At 54.6% G+C, this 22,297-nt stretch overlaps 1 protein-coding gene across 2 annotated transcripts in view; it reads right to left on the bottom strand.

The window, feature by feature from the left end:
* The window catches only part of LOC140428753 (E3 ubiquitin/ISG15 ligase TRIM25-like), a 481,100-nt gene that overhangs the window by 357,698 nt on the left and 101,105 nt on the right, over positions 1-22,297 (bottom strand). The window lies entirely within an intron of this gene.

Raw genomic sequence — 22,297 nt, 5'->3', positions numbered from 1 at the left:
GCCACACACACACATTACACTCCCCACACACACTCATCCCAGCCCCACACACACATTACACTCCCCACACACACTCATCCCAGCCGCACACACACATTACACTCCCCACACACACTCATCCCAGCCGCACACACACATTACACTCCCCACACACACTCATCCAAGCCGCACACTCACATTACACTCCCCACACACACTCATCCCAGCCGCACACACACATTACACTCCCCACACACACTCATCCCAGCCACACATACACATTACACTCCCCACGCACACTCATCCCAGCCGCACACATACATTACATTCCCTTCACACTCATCCCAGCCGCACACAGACATTACACTCCCCACAAACACTCATCCCAGCCGCACACACACATTACACTCCCCACACAGACTCATCCCAGCCACACACACACATTACACTCCCCACACACACTCATCCCAGCCGCACACATACATTACATTCCCCACACACTCATCCCAGCCGCACACAGACATTACACTCCCCACACACACTCATCCCAGCCACACACGCACATTACACTCCCCACACACACTCATCCAAGCCCCACACACACATTACACTCCCCACACACACTCATCCCAGCCGCACACACACATTACACTCCCCACACACACTCATCCCAGCCGCACACACACATTACACTCCCCACACACACTCATCCCAGCTGCACACACTCATTACACTCCCCGCACACACTCATCCCAACCGCACACACACATGACACTCCCCACATACACTCATTCCAGCCGCACACACACATTTCACTCCCCACACGCACTCCTCCCAGCCGCACACACACATTACACTCCGTACACACACTCATCCCAGCCACACACACACATTACACTCCCCACACACACTCATCCCAGCCGCACACACACATTACACTCCCCACACACACTCATCCCAGCCACACACACACATTACACTCCCCACACACACTCATCCCAGCCGCACACACACATTACACTCCGTACACACACTCATCCCAGCCACACACACACATTACACTCCCCACACACACTCATCCCAGCCGCACACACACATTACACTCCGTACACACACTCATCCCAGCCGAACACACACATTGCACTCCGTACACACTCTCATCCCAGCCGCACACACACATTACACTCCCCACACACACTCATCCCAGCCACACACACACATTACACTCCTCACACACACTCATCCCAGCCGCACACACACATTACACTCCGTACACACACTCATCCCAGCCACACACACACATTACACTCCCCACACACACTCATCCCAGCCGCACACACACATTACACTCCCCACACACGCTCATCCCAGCCGCACATACATTACACTCCCCACACACACTCATCCCAGCCACACACACACATTACACTCCCCACACACACTCATCCAAGCCGCACACACACATATCCAAGCCGCACACACACATTACACTCCCCACTCACACTCATCAAAGCCGCACACACACATTACACTCCCCACACCCACTCATCCCCGCCGCACACACACATTACACTCCCCACACACACTCATCCCAGCCGCACACACACATTACACTCCCCACACACACTCATCCCAGCCACACACACACATTACACTCCCCACAAACACTCATCCCTGCAGAACACACACATTGCACTCCCCACACACACTCATCCCAGCCACACACACACATTACACTCCCCACACACACTCATCCCAGCCGCACACACACATTACACTCCCCCCACACACTCATCCAAGCCGCACACACATATCCAAGCCGCACACACACATTACACTCCCCACACACACTCATCAAAGCCGCACACACACATTACACTCCCCACACACACTCATCCCAGCCGCACACTCACATTACACTCCCCACACACACTCATCCCAGCCACACACACATTACACTCCCCACACACACTCATCAAAGCCGCACACACACATTACACTCCCCACACACACTCATCCCAGCCGCACACTCACATTACACTCCCCACACGCACTCATCCCAGCCGCACACATACATTACATTCCCCACACACTCATCCCAGCCGCACACAGACATTACACTCCCCACACACACTCATCCCAGCCACACACACACATTACACTCCCCACACACACTCATCCCAGCCCCACACCCACATTACACTCCCCACACACACTCATCCCAGCCGCACACACACAGTACACTCCCGACACACACTAATCCCAGCCGCACACACACATTACACTCCCCACACACACTCATCTCAGCCGCGCACACTCATTCCACTCCCCACACACACTCATCCCAGCCGCACACACACATGACACTCCCCACACACACTCATCCCAGCCGCAAACACACATTACACTCCCCACACACACTCCTCCCAGCCGCACACACACATTACACTCCCCACACACACTCATCCCAGCCACACACACACATTACACTTCACACACACACTCATCCCAGCCGCACACACACATTACACTCCCCACACACACTCATCCCATCATCACACACACATTACACTCCGTACACACACTCATCCCAGCCACACACACACATTACACTCCCCACAAACACTCATCCCAGCGGCACACACACATTGCACTCCGTACACACACTCATCCCAGCCACACACACACATTACACTCCGCACAAACACTCATCCCAGCCGCACACACACATTACACTCCCCACACAGACTCATCCCAGCCACACACACACATTACACTCCCCACACACACTCATCTCAGCCGCACACACACATTACACTTCCCACACAAACCCATCCCAGCCACACACACATTACACTCCCCACACACACTCACCCCAGCCGCACACGCACATTACGCTCCCCACACACACTCATCCCAGCTGCACACACATTACACTCCCCACACACTCATCCCAGCCGCACACACACATTACACTCCCCACACACACTCATCCCAGCCGCACACACACATTACACTCCACACACACACTCATCCCAGCCGCACACACATTACACTCCCGACACACACTCATCCCAGCCGCACACACACATTACACGCCACACATACACTCATCCCAGCCACACACACATTACACTCCCCATACACACTCATCCCAGCCGCACACACACATTACACACCACACACACACTCATCCCAGCCGCACACACTCATTACGCTCCGCACACACACTCATCCCAGCCGCACACACACATTACATGCCACACACACACTCATCCAAGCCACATACACATTACACTCCCCACACACACTCATCGCAGCCGCACACATACATTACATTCCCTTCACACTCATCCCAGCCGCACACAGACATTACACTCCCCACAAACACTCATCCCAGCCGCACACACATTACACTCCCCACACAGACTCATCCCAGCCACACACACACATTACACTCCCCAAACACACTCATCTCAGCCGCACACACACATTACACTTCCAACACAAACCCATCCCAGCCACACACACATTACACTCCCCACGCACACTCATCCCAGCCGCACACACATTACACTCCCCACACGCACTCATCCCAGCCACACACACACATTACACTCCACACACACACTCATCCCAGCTGCACACACACATTACACTCCTCACACACACTCACCCCAGCCACACACACATTACACTCCCCACACACACTCATCCCAGCCGCACACACACATTACACTCCACACACACACTCATCCCAGCCGCACACACATTACACTCCCGACACACACTCATCCCAGCCGCACACACACATTACACTCCACACACACACACTCATCCCAGCCGCACACACACATTACACGCCACACACACACTCATCCCAGCCACACACACATTACACTCCCCATACACACTCATCCCAGCCGCACACACACATTACACTCCACACACACACTCAGCCCAGCCGCACACACTCATTACGCTCCGCACACACACTCATCCCAGCCGCACACACACATTACATGCCACACACACACTCATCCAAGCCACACACACATTACACTCCCCACACACACTCATCGCAGCCGCACACATACATTACATTCCCTTCACACTCATCCCAGCCACACACAGACATTACACTCCCCACAAACACTCATCCCAGCCGCACACACACATTACACTCCCCACACAGACTCATCCCAGCCACACACACACATTACACTCCCCAAACACACTCATCTCAGCCGCACACACATTACACTTCCAACACAAACCCATCCCAGCCACACACACATTACACTCCCCACGCACACTCAACCCAGCCGCACACACATTACACTCCCCACACACACTCATCCAAGCCGCACACACACATATCCAAGCCGCACACACACATTACACTCCCCACACACACTCATCAAAGCCGCACACACACATTACACTCCCCACACCCACTCATCCCAGCCGCACACACACATTACACTCCCCACACACACTCATCCCAGCCGCACACATACATTACACTCCCCACACACACTCATCCCAGCCACACACACACATTACACTCCCCACAAACACTCATCCCAGCCGAACACACACATTGCACTCCGTACACACTCTCATCCCAGCCGCACACACACATTACACTCCCCACACACACTCATCCCAGCCACACACACACATTACACTCCCCACACACACTCATCCCAGCCGCACACACACATTACACTCCGTACACACACTCATCCCAGCCACACACACACATTACACTCCCCACACACACTCATCCCAGCCGCACACACACATTACACTCCCCACGCACACTCATCCCAGCCGCACACAGACATTACACTCCCCACAAACACTCATCCCAGCCGCACACACATATTTCACTCCCCACACACACTCATCCCAGCCGCACACTCACATTACAATCCCCACACACACTCATCCCAGCCGCACACACACATTACACTCCCCACACACACTCATCCCAGCCACACACACACATTACACTCCCCACACACACTCATCCCAGCGCACACACACATAACACTCCCCACACACACTCGTCCCAGCCGGGCACACACATTACACTCCCCACACACACTCAAAGCGCACACGCACATTACACTCCCCTCACACACTCACCCCAGCCGCACACACACATTACACTCTCCACACACACTCATCCCAGCCGCACACATACATTACATTCCCCACACACTCATCCCAGCCGCACACAGACATTACACTCCCCACACACACTCATCCCAGCCACACAAACACATTACACTCCCCACACACACTCATCCCAGCCCCACACACACATTACACTCCCCACGCACACTCATCCCAGCCGCACACACACATTACACTCCCCACACACACTCATCCCAGCCGCACACACACATTACACTCCCCACACACACTCATCCAAGCCGCACACACACATATCCCAGCCGCACACATACATTACATTCCCTTCACACTCATCCCAGCCGCACACAGACATTACACTCCCCACAAACACTCATCCCAGCCGCACACACACATTACACTCCCCACACAGACTCATCCCAGCCACACACACTCATTCCACTCCCCACACACACTCATCCCAGCCGCACACACACATGACACTCCCCACACACACTCATCCCAGCCGCAAACACACATTACACTCCCCACACACACTCCTCCCAGCCGCACACACACATTACACTCCCCACACACACTCATCCCAGCCACACACACACATTACACTTCACACACACACTCATCCCAGCCGCACACACACATTACACTCCCCACACACACTCATCCCATCATCACACACACATTACACTCCGTACACACACTCATCCCAGCCACACACACACATTACACTCCCCACAAACACTCATCCCAGCCGCACACACACATTACACTCCCCACACAGACTCATCCCAGCCACACACACACATTACACTCCCCACACACACTCATCTCAGCCGCACACACACATTACACTTCCCACACAAACCCATCCCAGCCACACACACACATTACACTCCCCACACACACTCACCCCAGCCGCACACGCACATTACGCTCCCCACACACACTCATCCCAGCTGCACACACATTACACTCCCCACACACTCATCCCAGCCGCACACACACATTACACTCCCCACACACACTCATCCCAGCCGCACACACACATTACACTCCACACACACACTCATCCCAGCCGCACACACATTACACTCCCGACACACACTCATCCCAGCCGCACACACACATTACACGCCACACATACACTCATCCCAGCCACACACACATTACACTCCCCATACACACTCATCCCAGCCGCACACACACATTACACACCACACACACACTCATCCCAGCCGCACACACTCATTACGCTCCGCACACACACTCATCCCAGCCGCACACACACATTACATGCCACACACACACTCATCCAAGCCACACACACATTACACTCCCCACACACACTCATCGCAGCCGCACACATACATTACATTCCCTTCACACTCATCCCAGCCGCACACAGACATTACACTCCCCACAAACACTCATCCCAGCCGCACACACATTACACTCCCCACACAGACTCATCCCAGCCACACACACACATTACACTCCCCAAACACACTCATCTCAGCCGCACACACACATTACACTTCCAACACAAACCCATCCCAGCCACACACACATTACACTCCCCACGCACACTCATCCCAGCCGCACACACATTACACTCCCCACACACACTCATCCCAGCCACACACACACATTACACTCCACACACACACTCATCCCAGCTGCACACACACATTACACTCCTCACACACACTCACCCCAGCCACACACACATTACACTCCCCACACACACTCATCCCAGCCGCACACACACATTACACTCCACACACACACTCATCCCAGCCGCACACACATTACACTCCCGACACACACTCATCCCAGCCGCACACACACATTACACTCCACACACACACACTCATCCCAGCCGCACACACACATTACACGCCACACACACACTCATCCCAGCCACACACACATTACACTCCCCATACACACTCATCCCAGCCGCACACACACATTACACTCCACACACACTCATCCCAGCCGCACACACTCATTACGCTCCGCACACACACTCATCCCAGCCGCACACACACATTACATGCCACACACACACTCATCCAAGCCACACACACATTACACTCCCCACACACACTCATCGCAGCCGCACACATACATTACATTCCCTTCACACTCATCCCAGCCACACACAGACATTACACTCCCCACAAACACTCATCCCAGCCGCACACACACATTACACTCCCCACACAGACTCATCCCAGCCACACACACACATTACACTCCCCAAACACACTCATCTCAGCCGCACACACACATTACACTTCCAACACAAACCCATCCCAGCCACACACACATTACACTCCCCACGCACACTCAACCCAGCCGCACACACATTACACTCCCCACACACACTCATCCAAGCCGCACACACACATATCCAAGCCGCACACACACATTACACTCCCCACACACACTCATCAAAGCCGCACACACACATTACACTCCCCACACCCACTCATCCCAGCCGCACACACACATTACACTCCCCACACACACTCATCCCAGCCGCACACACACATTACACTCCCCACACACACTCATCCCAGCCACACACACACATTACACTCCCCACAAACACTCATCCCAGCCGAACACACACATTGCACTCCGTACACACTCTCATCCCAGCCGCACACACACATTACACTCCCCACACACACTCATCCCAGCCACACACACACATTACACTCCCCACACACACTCATCCCAGCCGCACACACACATTACACTCCGTACACACACTCATCCCAGCCACACACACACATTACACTCCCCACACACACTCATCCCAGCCGCACACACACATTACACTCCCCACGCACACTCATCCCAGCCGCACACAGACATTACACTCCCCACAAACACTCATCCCAGCCGCACACACATATTTCACTCCCCACACACACTCATCCCAGCCGCACACTCACATTACAATCCCCACACACACTCATCCCAGCCGCACACACACATTACACTCCCCACACACACTCATCCCAGCCACACACACACATTACACTCCCCAGACACACTCATCCCAGCGCACACACACATAACACTCCCCACACACACTCGTCCCAGCCGGGCACACACATTACACTCCCCACACACACTCAAAGCGCACACGCACATTACACTCCCCTCACACACTCACCCCAGCCGCACACACACATTACACTCTCCACACACACTCATCCCAGCCGCACACATACATTACATTCCCCACACACTCATCCCAGCCGCACACAGACATTACACTCCCCACACACACTCATCCCAGCCACACAAACACATTACACTCCCCACACACACTCATCCCAGCCCCACACACACATTACACTCCCCACGCACACTCATCCCAGCCGCACACACACATTACACTCCCCACACACACTCATCCCAGCCGCACACACACATTACACTCCCCACACACACTCATCCAAGCCGCACACACACATATCCCAGCCGCACACATACATTACATTCCCTTCACACTCATCCCAGCCGCACACAGACATTACACTCCCCACAAACACTCATCCCAGCCGCACACACACATTACACTCCCCAGACTCATCCCAGCCACACACACACATTACACTCCCCACACACACTCATCCCAGCCGCACACATACATTACATTCCCCACACACTCATCCCAGCCGCACACAGACATTACACTCCCCACACACACTCATCCCAGCCACACACGCACATTACACTCCCCACACACACTCATCCCAGCCACACACACACATTACACTCCCCACACACACTCATCCAAGCCACACACACACATTACACTCCCCACACACACTCATCCCAGCCGCACACACACATTACACTCCCCGCACACACTCATCCCAGCCGCACACACACATTACACACGCCACACACACTCATCCCAGCCGCACACACACATTACACTCCCCACACACACTCATCCCAGCCTCACACACACATTACACTCCCCCCACACACTCATCCAAGCCGCACACACATATCCAAGCCGCACACACACATTACACTCCCCACACACACTCATCCCAGCCTCACACACACATTACACTCCCCCCACACACTCATCCAAGCCGCACACACATATCCAAGCCACACACACACATTACACTCCCCACACACACTCATCAAAGCCGCACACACACATTACACTCCCCACACACACTCATCCCAGCCGCACACTCACATTACACTCCCCACACACACTCATCTCAGCCACACACGCATTACACTCCCCACACACACTCATCCCAGCCGCACACACACATTACACTCCCCACACACACTCATCCCAGCCACACACACACATTACACTCCCCACACACACTCATCCCAGCGCGCACACACATAACACTCGTCCCAGCCGGACACACACATTGCACTCCCCACACACACTCATAGCGCACACGCACATTACACTCCCCTCACACACTCACCCCAGCCGCACACACACATTACACTCCCCACACACTCACCCCAGCCGCACACAGACATTACACTCCCCACACACACTCATCCCAGCCACACACACACATTACACTCCCCACACACACTCATCCCAGCCCCACACCCACATTACACTCCCCACACACACTCATCCCAGCCGCACACACACAGTACACTCCCGACACACACTCATCCCAGCCGCACACACACATTACACTCACCACACACACTCATCTCAGCCGCGCACACTCATTACACTCCCCACACACACTCATCCCAGCCGCACACACACATGACACTCCCCACACACACTCATCCCAGCCGCAAACACACATTACACTCCCCACACACACTCCTCCCAGCCGCACACACACATTACACTCCCCACACACACTCATCCCAGCCACACACAGACATTACACTTCACACACACACTCATCCCAGCCGCACACACACATTACACTCCCCACACACACTCATCCCATCATCACACACACATTACACTCCGGACACACACTCATCCCAGCCACACACACACATTACACTCCCCACAAACACTCATCCCAGCGGCACACACACATTGCACTCCGTACACACACTCATCCCAGCCACACACACACATTACACTCCCCACACACACTCATCCCAGCCGCACACACACATTACATGCCACACACACACTCATCCAAGCCACACACACATTACACTCCCCACACACACTCATCGCAGCCGCACACATACATTACATTCCCTTCACACTCATCCCAGCCGCACACAGACATTACACTCCCCACAAACACTCATCCCAGCCGCACACACACATTACACTCCCCACACAGACTCATCCCAGCCACACACACACATTACACTCCCCAAACACACTCATCTCAGCCGCACACACACATTACACTTCCAACACAAACCCATCCCAGCCACACACACATTACACTCCCCACGCACACTCATCCCAGCCGCACACACATTACACTCCCCACACACACTCATCCAAGCCGCACACACGCATATCCAAGCCGCACACACACATTACACTCCCCACACACACTCATCCCAGCCGCACACACACATTACACTCCCCACACACACTCATCAAAGCCGCACACACACATTACACTCCCCACACCCACTCATCCCATTCGCACACACACATTACACTCCCCACACACACTCATCCCAGCCGCACACACACATTACACTCCCCACACACACTCATCCCAGCCACACACACACATTACACTCCCCACAAACACTCATCCCAGCCGAACACACACATTGCACTCCGTACACACTCTCATCCCAGCCGCACACACACATTACACTCCCCACACACACTCATCCCAGCCACACACACACATTACACTCCCCACACACACTCATCGCAGCCGCACACACACATTCCACTCCCCACACACACTCATCCCAGCCGCACACACACATTACACTCCGTACACACACTCATCCCAGCCACACACACACATTACACTCCCCACACACACTCATCCCAGCCGCACACACACATTACACTCCCCACGCACACTCATCCCAGCCGCACACAGACATTACACTCCCCACAAACACTCATCCCAGCCGCACACACATATTTCACTCCCCACACACACTCAGCCCAGCCGCACACTCACATTACATTCCCCAAACACACTCATCCCAGCCGCACACACACATTACACTCCCCACACACACTCATCCCAGCCACACACACACATTACACTCCCCACACACACTCATCCCAGCGCACACACACATAACACTCCCCACACACACTCGTCCCAGCCGGGCACACACATTACACTCCCCACACACACTAAAAGCGCACACGCACATTACACTCCCCTCACACACTCACCCCAGCCGCACACACACATTACACTCCCCACACACACTCATCCCAGCCGCACACATACATTACATTCCCCAAACACTCATCCCAGCCGCACACAGACATTACACTCCCCACACACACTCATCCCAGCCACACACACACATTACACTCCCCACACACACTCATCCCAGTCCCACACACACTTTACACTCCCCACGCACACTCATCCCAGCCGCACACACACATTACACTCCCCACACACACTCATCCCAGCCGCACACACACATTACACTCCCCACACACACTCATCCAAGCCGCACACACACATATCCCAGCCGCACACATACATTACATACCCTTCACACTCATCCCAGCCGCACACAGACATTACACTCCCCACAAACACTCATCCCAGCCGCACACACACATTACACTCCCCACACAGACTCATCCCAGCCACACACACACATTACACTCCCCACACACACTCATCCCAGCCGCACACATACATTACATTCCCCACACACTCATCCCAGCCGCACACAGACATTACACTCCCCACACACACTCATCCCAGCCACACACGCACATTACACTCCCCACACACACTCATCCCAGCCGCACACACACATTACACTCCCCACACACACTCATCCCAGCCGCACACACACATTACACACGCCACACACACTCATCCCAGCCGCACACACACATTACACTCCCCACACACACTCATCCCAGCCTCACACACACATTACACTCCCCCCACACACTCATCCAAGCCGCACACACATATCCAAGCCGCACACACACATTACACTCCCCACACACACTCATCCCAGCCTCACACACACATTACACTCCCCACACACACTCATCCAAGCCGCACACACATATCCAAGCCGCACACACACATTACACTCCCCACACACACTCATCAAAGCCGCACACACACATTACACTCCCCACACACACTCATCCCAGCCGCACACTCACATTACACTCCCCACACACACTCATCTCAGCCACACACGCATTACACTCCCCACACACACTCATCCCAGCCGCACACACACATTACACTCCCCACACACACTCATCCCAGCCACACACACACATTACACTCCCCACACACACTCATCCCAGCCGCACACATACATAACACTCGTCCCAGCCGGACACACACATTGCACTCCCCACACACACTCATAGCGCACACGCACATTACACTCCCCTCACACACTCACCCCAGCCACACACACACATTACACTCCCCACACACACTCATCCCAGCCGCACACATACATTACATTCCCCACACACTCATCCCAGCCGCACACAGACATTACACTCCCCACACACACTCATCCCAGCCACACACACACATTACACTCCCCACACACACTCATCCCAGCCCCACACCCACATTACACTCCCCACACACACTCATCCCAGCCGCACACACACAGTACACTCCCGACACACACTCATCCCAGCCGCACACACACATTACACTCCCCACACACACTCATCTCAGCCGCGCACACTCATTACACTCCCCACACACACTCATCCCAGCCGCACACACACATGACACTCCCCACACACACTCATCCCAGCCGCAAACACACATTACACTCCCCACACACACTCCTCCCAGCCGCACACACACATTACACTCCCCACACACACTCATCCCAGCCACACACAGACATTACACTTCACACACACACTCATCCCAGCCGCACACACACATTACACTCCCCACACACACTCATCCCATCATCACACACATTACACTCCGGACACACACTCATCCCAGCCACACACACACATTACACTCCCCACACACACTCATCCCAGCCGCACACATACATTACATTCCCCACACACTCATCCCAGCCGCACACAGACATTACACTCCCCACACACACTCATCCCAGCCACACACACACATTACACTCCCCACACACACTCATCCCAGCCCCACACCCACATTACACTCCCCACACACACTCATCCCAGCCGCACACACACAGTACACTCCCGACACACACTCATCCCAGCCGCACACACACATTACACTCCCCACACACACTCATCTCAGCCGCGCACACTCATTACACTCCCCACACACACTCATCCCAGCCGCACACACACATGACACTCCCCACACACACTCATCCCAGCCGCAAACACACATTACACTCCCCACACACACTCCTCCCAGCCGCACACACACATTACACTCCCCACACACACTCATCCCAGCCACACACAGACATTACACTCCCCACACACACTCATCCCAGCCGCACACACACAGTACACTCCCGACACACACTCATCCCAGCCGCACACGCACATTACACTCCCCTCACACACTCACCCCAGCCGCACACACACATTACACTCCCCACACACACTCATCCCAGCCGCACACATACATTACATTCCCCAAACACTCATCCCAGCCGCACACAGACATTACACTCCCCACACACACTCATCCCAGCCACACACACACATTACACTCCCCACACACACTCATCCCAGTCCCACACACACTTTACACTCCCCACGCACACTCATCCCAGCCGCACACACACATTACACTCCCCACACACACTCATCCCAGCCGCACACACACATTACACTCCCCACACACACTCATCCAAGCCGCACACACACATATCCCAGCCGCACACATACATTACATACCCTTCACACTCATCCCAGCCGCACACAGACATTACACTCCCCACAAACACTCATCCCAGCCGCACACACACATTACACTCCCCACACAGACTCATCCCAGCCACACACACACATTACACTCCCCACACACACTCATCCCAGCCGCACACACACATTACACTCCCCACACACACTCATCCCAGCCGCACACACACATTACACTCCCCACACACACTCATCCCAGCCACACACACACATTACACTCCCCACACACACTCATCCCAGCCGCACACATACATAACACTCGTCCCAGCCGGACACACACATTGCACTCCCCACACACACTCATAGCGCACACGCACATTACACTCCCCTCACACACTCACCCCAGCCACACACACACATTACACTCCCCACACACACTCATCCCAGCCGCACACATACATTACATTCCCCACACACTCATCCCAGCCGCACACAGACATTACACTCCCCACACACACTCATCCCAGCCACACACACACATTACACTCCCCACACACACTCATCCCAGCCCCACACCCACATTACACTCCCCACACACACTCATCCCAGCCGCACACACACAGTACACTCCCGACACACACTCATCCCAGCCGCACACACACATTACACTCCCCACACACACTCATCTCAGCCGCGCACACTCATTACACTCCCCACACACACTCATCCCAGCCGCACACACACATGACACTCCCCACACACACTCATCCCAGCCGCAAACACACATTACACTCCCCACACACACTCCTCCCAGCCGCACACACACATTACACTCCCCACACACACTCATCCCAGCCACACACAGACATTACACTTCACACACACACTCATCCCAGCCGCACACACACATTACACTCCCCACACACACTCATCCCATCATCACACACATTACACTCCGGACACACACTCATCCCAGCCACACACACACATTACACTCCCCACACACACTCATCCCAGCCGCACACATACATTACATTCCCCACACACTCATCCCAGCCGCACACAGACATTACACTCCCCACACACACTCATCCCAGCCACACACACACATTACACTCCCCACACACACTCATCCCAGCCCCACACCCACATTACACTCCCCACACACACTCATCCCAGCCGCACACACACAGTACACTCCCGACACACACTCATCCCAGCCGCACACACACATTACACTCCCCACACACACTCATCTCAGCCGCGCACACTCATTACACTCCCCACACACACTCATCCCAGCCGCACACACACATGACACTCCCCACACACACTCATCCCAGCCGCAAACACACATTACACTCCCCACACACACTCCTCCCAGCCGCACACACACATTACACTCCCCACACACACTCATCCCAGCCACACACAGACATTACACTCCCCACACACACTCATCCCAGCCGCACACACACAGTACACTCCCGACACACACTCATCCCAGCCGCACACGCACATTACACTCCCCTCACACACTCACCCCAGCCGCACACACACATTACACTCCCCACACACACTCATCCCAGCCGCACACATACATTACATTCCCCAAACACTCATCCCAGCCGCACACAGACATTACACTCCCCACACACACTCATCCCAGCCACACACACACATTACACTCCCCACACACACTCATCCCAGTCCCACACACACTTTACACTCCCCACGCACACTCATCCCAGCCGCACACACACATTACACTCCCCACACACACTCATCCCAGCCGCACACACACATTACACTCCCCACACACACTCATCCAAGCCGCACACACACATATCCCAGCCGCACACATACATTACATACCCTTCACACTCATCCCAGCCGCACACAGACATTACACTCCCCACAAACACTCATCCCAGCCGCACACACACATTACACTCCCCACACAGACTCATCCCAGCCACACACACACATTACACTCCCCACACACACTCATCCCAGCCGCACACATACATTACATTCCCCACACACTCATCCCAGCCGCACACAGACATTACACTCCCCACACACACTCATCCCAGCCACACACGCACATTACACTCCCCACACACACTCATCCCAGCCGCACACACACATTACACTCCCCACACACACTCATCCCAGCCGCACACACACATTACACACGCCACACACACTCATCCCAGCCGCACACACACATTACACTCCCCACACACACTCATCCCAGCCTCACACACACATTACACTCCCCCCACACACTCATCCAAGCCGCACACACATATCCAAGCCGCACACACACATTACACTCCCCACACACACTCATCCCAGCCTCACACACACATTACACTCCCCACACACACTCATCCAAGCCGCACACACATATCCAAGCCGCACACACACATTACACTCCCCACACACACTCATCAAAGCCGCACACACACATTACACTCCCCACACACACTCATCCCAGCCGCACACTCACATTACACTCCCCACACACACTCATCTCAGCCACACACGCATTACACTCCCCACACACACTCATCCCAGCCGCACACACACATTACACTCCCCACACACACTCATCCCAGCCACACACACACATTACACTCCCCACACACACTCATCCCAGCCGCACACATACATAACACTCGTCCCAGCCGGACACACACATTGCACTCCCCACACACACTCATAGCGCACACGCACATTACACTCCCCTCACACACTCACCCCAGCCACACACACACATTACACTCCCCACACACACTCATCCCAGCCGCACACATACATTACATTCCCCACACACTCATCCCAGCCGCACACAGACATTACACTCCCCACACACACTCATCCCAGCCACACACACACATTACACTCCCCACACACACTCATCCCAGCCCCACACCCACATTACACTCCCCACACACACTCATCCCAGCCGCACACACACAGTACACTCCCGACACACACTCATCCCAGCCGCACACACACATTACACTCCCCACACACACTCATCTCAGCCGCGCACACTCATTACACTCCCCACACACACTCATCCCAGCCGCACACACACATGACACTCCCCACACACACTCATCCCAGCCGCAAACACACATTACACTCCCCACACACACTCCTCCCAGCCGCACACACACATTACACTCCCCACACACACTCATCCCAGCCACACACAGACATTACACTTCACACACACACTCATCCCAGCCGCACACACACATTACACTCCCCACACACACTCATCCCATCATCACACACATTACACTCCGGACACACACTCATCCCAGCCACACACACACATTACACTCCCCACAAACACTCATCCCAGCGGCACATACACATTGCACTCCGTACACACACTCATCCCAGCCACACACACACATTACACTCCCCACAAACACTCATCCCAGCCGCACACACACATTACATGCCACACACACACTCATCCAAGCCACACACACATTACACTCCCCACACACACTCATCGCAGCCGCACACATACATTACATTCCCTTCACACTCATCCCAGCCGCACACAGACATTACACTCCCCACAAACACTCATCCCAGCCGCACACACACATTACACTCCCCACACAGACTCATCCCAGCCACACACACACATTACACTCCCCAAACACACTCATCTCAGCCGCACACACACATTACACTTCCAACACAAACCCATCCCAGCCACACACACATTACACTCCCCACGCACACTCATCCCAGCCGCACACACATTACACTCCCCACACACACTCATCCAAGCCGCACACACACATATCCAAGCCGCACACACACATTACACTCCCCACACACACTCATCAAAGCCGCACACACACATTACACTCCCCACACCCACTCATCCCAGCCGCACACACACATTACACTCCCCACACACACTCATCCCAGCCGCACACATTACACTCCCCACACACACTCATCCCAGCCACACACACACATTACACTCCCCACAAACACTCATCCCAGCCGAACACACACATTGCACTCCGTACACACTCTCATCCCAGCCGCACACACACATTACACTCCCCACACACACTCATCCCAGCCACACACACACATTACACTCCCCACACACACTCATCGCAGCCGCACACACACATTCCACTCCCCACACACACTCATCCCAGCCGCACACACCCATTACACTCCGTACACACACTCATCCCAGCCGCACACACATATTTCACTCCCCACACACACTCATCCCAGCCGCACACTCACATTACACTCCCCACACACACTCATCCCAGCCGCACACACACATTACACTCCCCACACACACTCATCCCAGCCACACACACACATTACACTCCCCACACGCACTCATCCCAGCGCACACACACATAACACTCCCCACACACACTCGTCCCAGCCGGGCACACACATTACACTCCCCACACACACTCAAAGCGCACACGCACATTACACTCCCCACACACACTCATCCCAGCCACACACACACATTACACTCCCCACACACGTTCATCCCAGCCGCACACACACATTACACTCCCCACACACACTCATCCAAGCCACACACACACATTACACTCCCCACACACACTCATCCCAGCCGCACACACACATTACACTCCCCACACACACTCATCCCAGCCGCACACACACATTACACACGCCACACACACTCATCCCAGCCGCACACACACATTACACTCCCCACACACACTCATCCCAGCCTCACACACACATTACACTCCCCCCACACACTCATCCAAGCCGCACACACATATCCAAGCCGCACACACACATTACACTCCCCACACACACTCATCCCAGCCTCACACACACATTACACTCCCCCCACACACTCATCCAAGCCGCACACACATATCCAAGCCACACACACACATTACACTCCCCACACACACTCATCAAAGCCGCACACACACATTACACTCCCCACACACACTCATCCCAGCCGCACACTCACATTACACTCCCCACACACACTCATCTCAGCCACACACGCATTACACTCCCCACACACACTCATCCCAGCCGCACACACACATTACACTCCCCACACACACTCATCCCAGCCACACACACACATTACACTCCCCACACACACTCATCCCAGCGCGCACACACATAACACTCGTCCCAGCCGGACACACACATTGCACTCCCCACACACACTCATAGCGCACACGCACATTACACTCCCCTCACACACTCACCCCAGCCGCACACACACATTACACTCCCCACACACTCACCCCAGCCGCACACAGACATTACACTCCCCACACACACTCATCCCAGCCACACACACACATTACACTCCCCACACACACTCATCCCAGCCCCACACCCACATTACACTCCCCACACACACTCATCCCAGCCGCACACACACAGTACACTCCCGACACACACTCATCCCAGCCGCACACACACATTACACTCCCCACACACACTCATCTCAGCCGCGCACACTCATTACACTCCCCACACACACTCATCCCAGCCGCACACACACATGACACTCCCCACACACACTCATCCCAGCCGCAAACACACATTACACTCCCCACACACACTCCTCCCAGCCGCACACACACATTACACTCCCCACACACACTCAACCCAGCCACACACAGACATTACACTTCACACACACACTCATCCCAGCCGCACACACACATTACACTCCCCACACACACTCATCCCATCATCACACACACATTACACTCCGGACACACACTCATCCCAGCCACACACACACATTACACTCCCCACAAACACTCATCCCAGCGGCACACACACATTACACTCCCCACACACACTCATCCCAGCCGCACACACACATTACACTCCCCACACACACTCATCCCAGCCACACACACACATTACACTCCCCACACACACTCATCCCAGCCGCACACACACATTACATGCCACACACACACTCATCCAAGCCACACACACATTACACTCCCCACACACACTCATCGCAGCCGCACACATACATTACATTCCCTTCACACTCATCCCAGCCGCACACAGACATTACACTCCCCACAAACACTCATCCCAGCCGCACACACACATTACACTCCCCACACAGACTCATCCCAGCCACACACACACATTACACTCCCCAAACACACTCATCTCAGCCGCACACACACATTACACTTCCAACACAAACCCATCCCAGCCACACACACATTACACTCCCCACGCACACTCATCCCAGCCGCACACACATTACACTCCCCACACACACTCATCCAAGCCGCACACACGCATATCCAAGCCGCACACACACATTACACTCCCCACACACACTCATCCCAGCCGCACACACACATTACACTCCCCACACACACTCATCAAAGCCGCACACACACATTACACTCCCCACACCCACTCATCCCATTCGCACACACACATTACACTCCCCACACACACTCATCCCAGCCGCACACACACATTACACTCCCCACACACACTCATCCCAGCCACACACACACATTACACTCCCCACAAACACTCATCCCAGCCGAACACACACATTGCACTCCGTACACACTCTCATCCCAGCCGCACACACACATTACACTCCCCACACACACTCATCCCAGCCACACACACACATTACACTCCCCACACACACTCATCGCAGCCGCACACACACATTCCACTCCCCACACACACTCATCCCAGCCGCACACACACATTACACTCCGTACACACACTCATCCCAGCCACACACACACATTACACTCCCCACACACACTCATCCCAGCCGCACACACACATTACACTCCCCACGCACACTCATCCCAGCCGCACACAGACATTACACTCCCCACAAACACTCATCCCAGCCGCACACACATATTTCACTCCCCACACACACTCAAAGCGCACACGCACATTACACTCCCCACACACACTCATCCCAGCCACACACACACATTACACTCCCCACACACGTTCATCCCAGCCGCACACACACATTACACTCCCCACACACACTCATCCAAGCCACACACACACATTACACTCCCCACACACACTCATCCCAGCCGCACACACACATTACACTCCCCACACACACTCATCCCAGCCGCACACACACATTACACACGCCACACACACTCATCCCAGCCGCACACACACATTACACTCCCCACACACACTCATCCCAGCCTCACACACACATTACACTCCCCCCACACACTCATCCAAGCCGCACACACATATCCAAGCCGCACACACACATTACACTCCCCACACACACTCATCCCAGCCTCACACACACATTACACTCCCCCCACACACTCATCCAAGCCGCACACACATATCCAAGCCACACACACACATTACACTCCCCACACACACTCATCAAAGCCGCACACACACATTACACTCCCCACACACACTCATCCCAGCCGCACACTCACATTACACTCCCCACACACACTCATCTCAGCCACACACGCATTACACTCCCCACACACACTCATCCCAGCCGCACACACACATTACACTCCCCACACACACTCATCCCAGCCACACACACACATTACACTCCCCACACACACTCATCCCAGCGCGCACACACATAACACTCGTCCCAGCCGGACACACACATTGCACTCCCCACACACACTCATAGCGCACACGCACATTACACTCCCCTCACACACTCACCCCAGCCGCACACACACATTACACTCCCCACACACTCACCCCAGCCGCACACAGACATTACACTCCCCACACACACTCATCCCAGCCACACACACACATTACACTCCCCACACACACTCATCCCAGCCCCACACCCACATTACACTCCCCACACACACTCATCCCAGCCGCACACACACAGTACACTCCCGACACACACTCATCCCAGCCGCACACACACATTACACTCCCCACACACACTCATCTCAGCCGCGCACACTCATTACACTCCCCACACACACTCATCCCAGCCGCACACACACATGACACTCCCCACACACACTCATCCCAGCCGCAAACACA

Source organism: Scyliorhinus torazame, chromosome 1, assembly GCF_047496885.1.
Source record: "Scyliorhinus torazame isolate Kashiwa2021f chromosome 1, sScyTor2.1, whole genome shotgun sequence".
NCBI lineage: Eukaryota > Metazoa > Chordata > Chondrichthyes > Carcharhiniformes > Scyliorhinidae > Scyliorhinus > Scyliorhinus torazame.
Note: the sequence above shows the minus strand (reverse complement) of the source record. Positions and strands in the feature narration are given on the sequence as shown.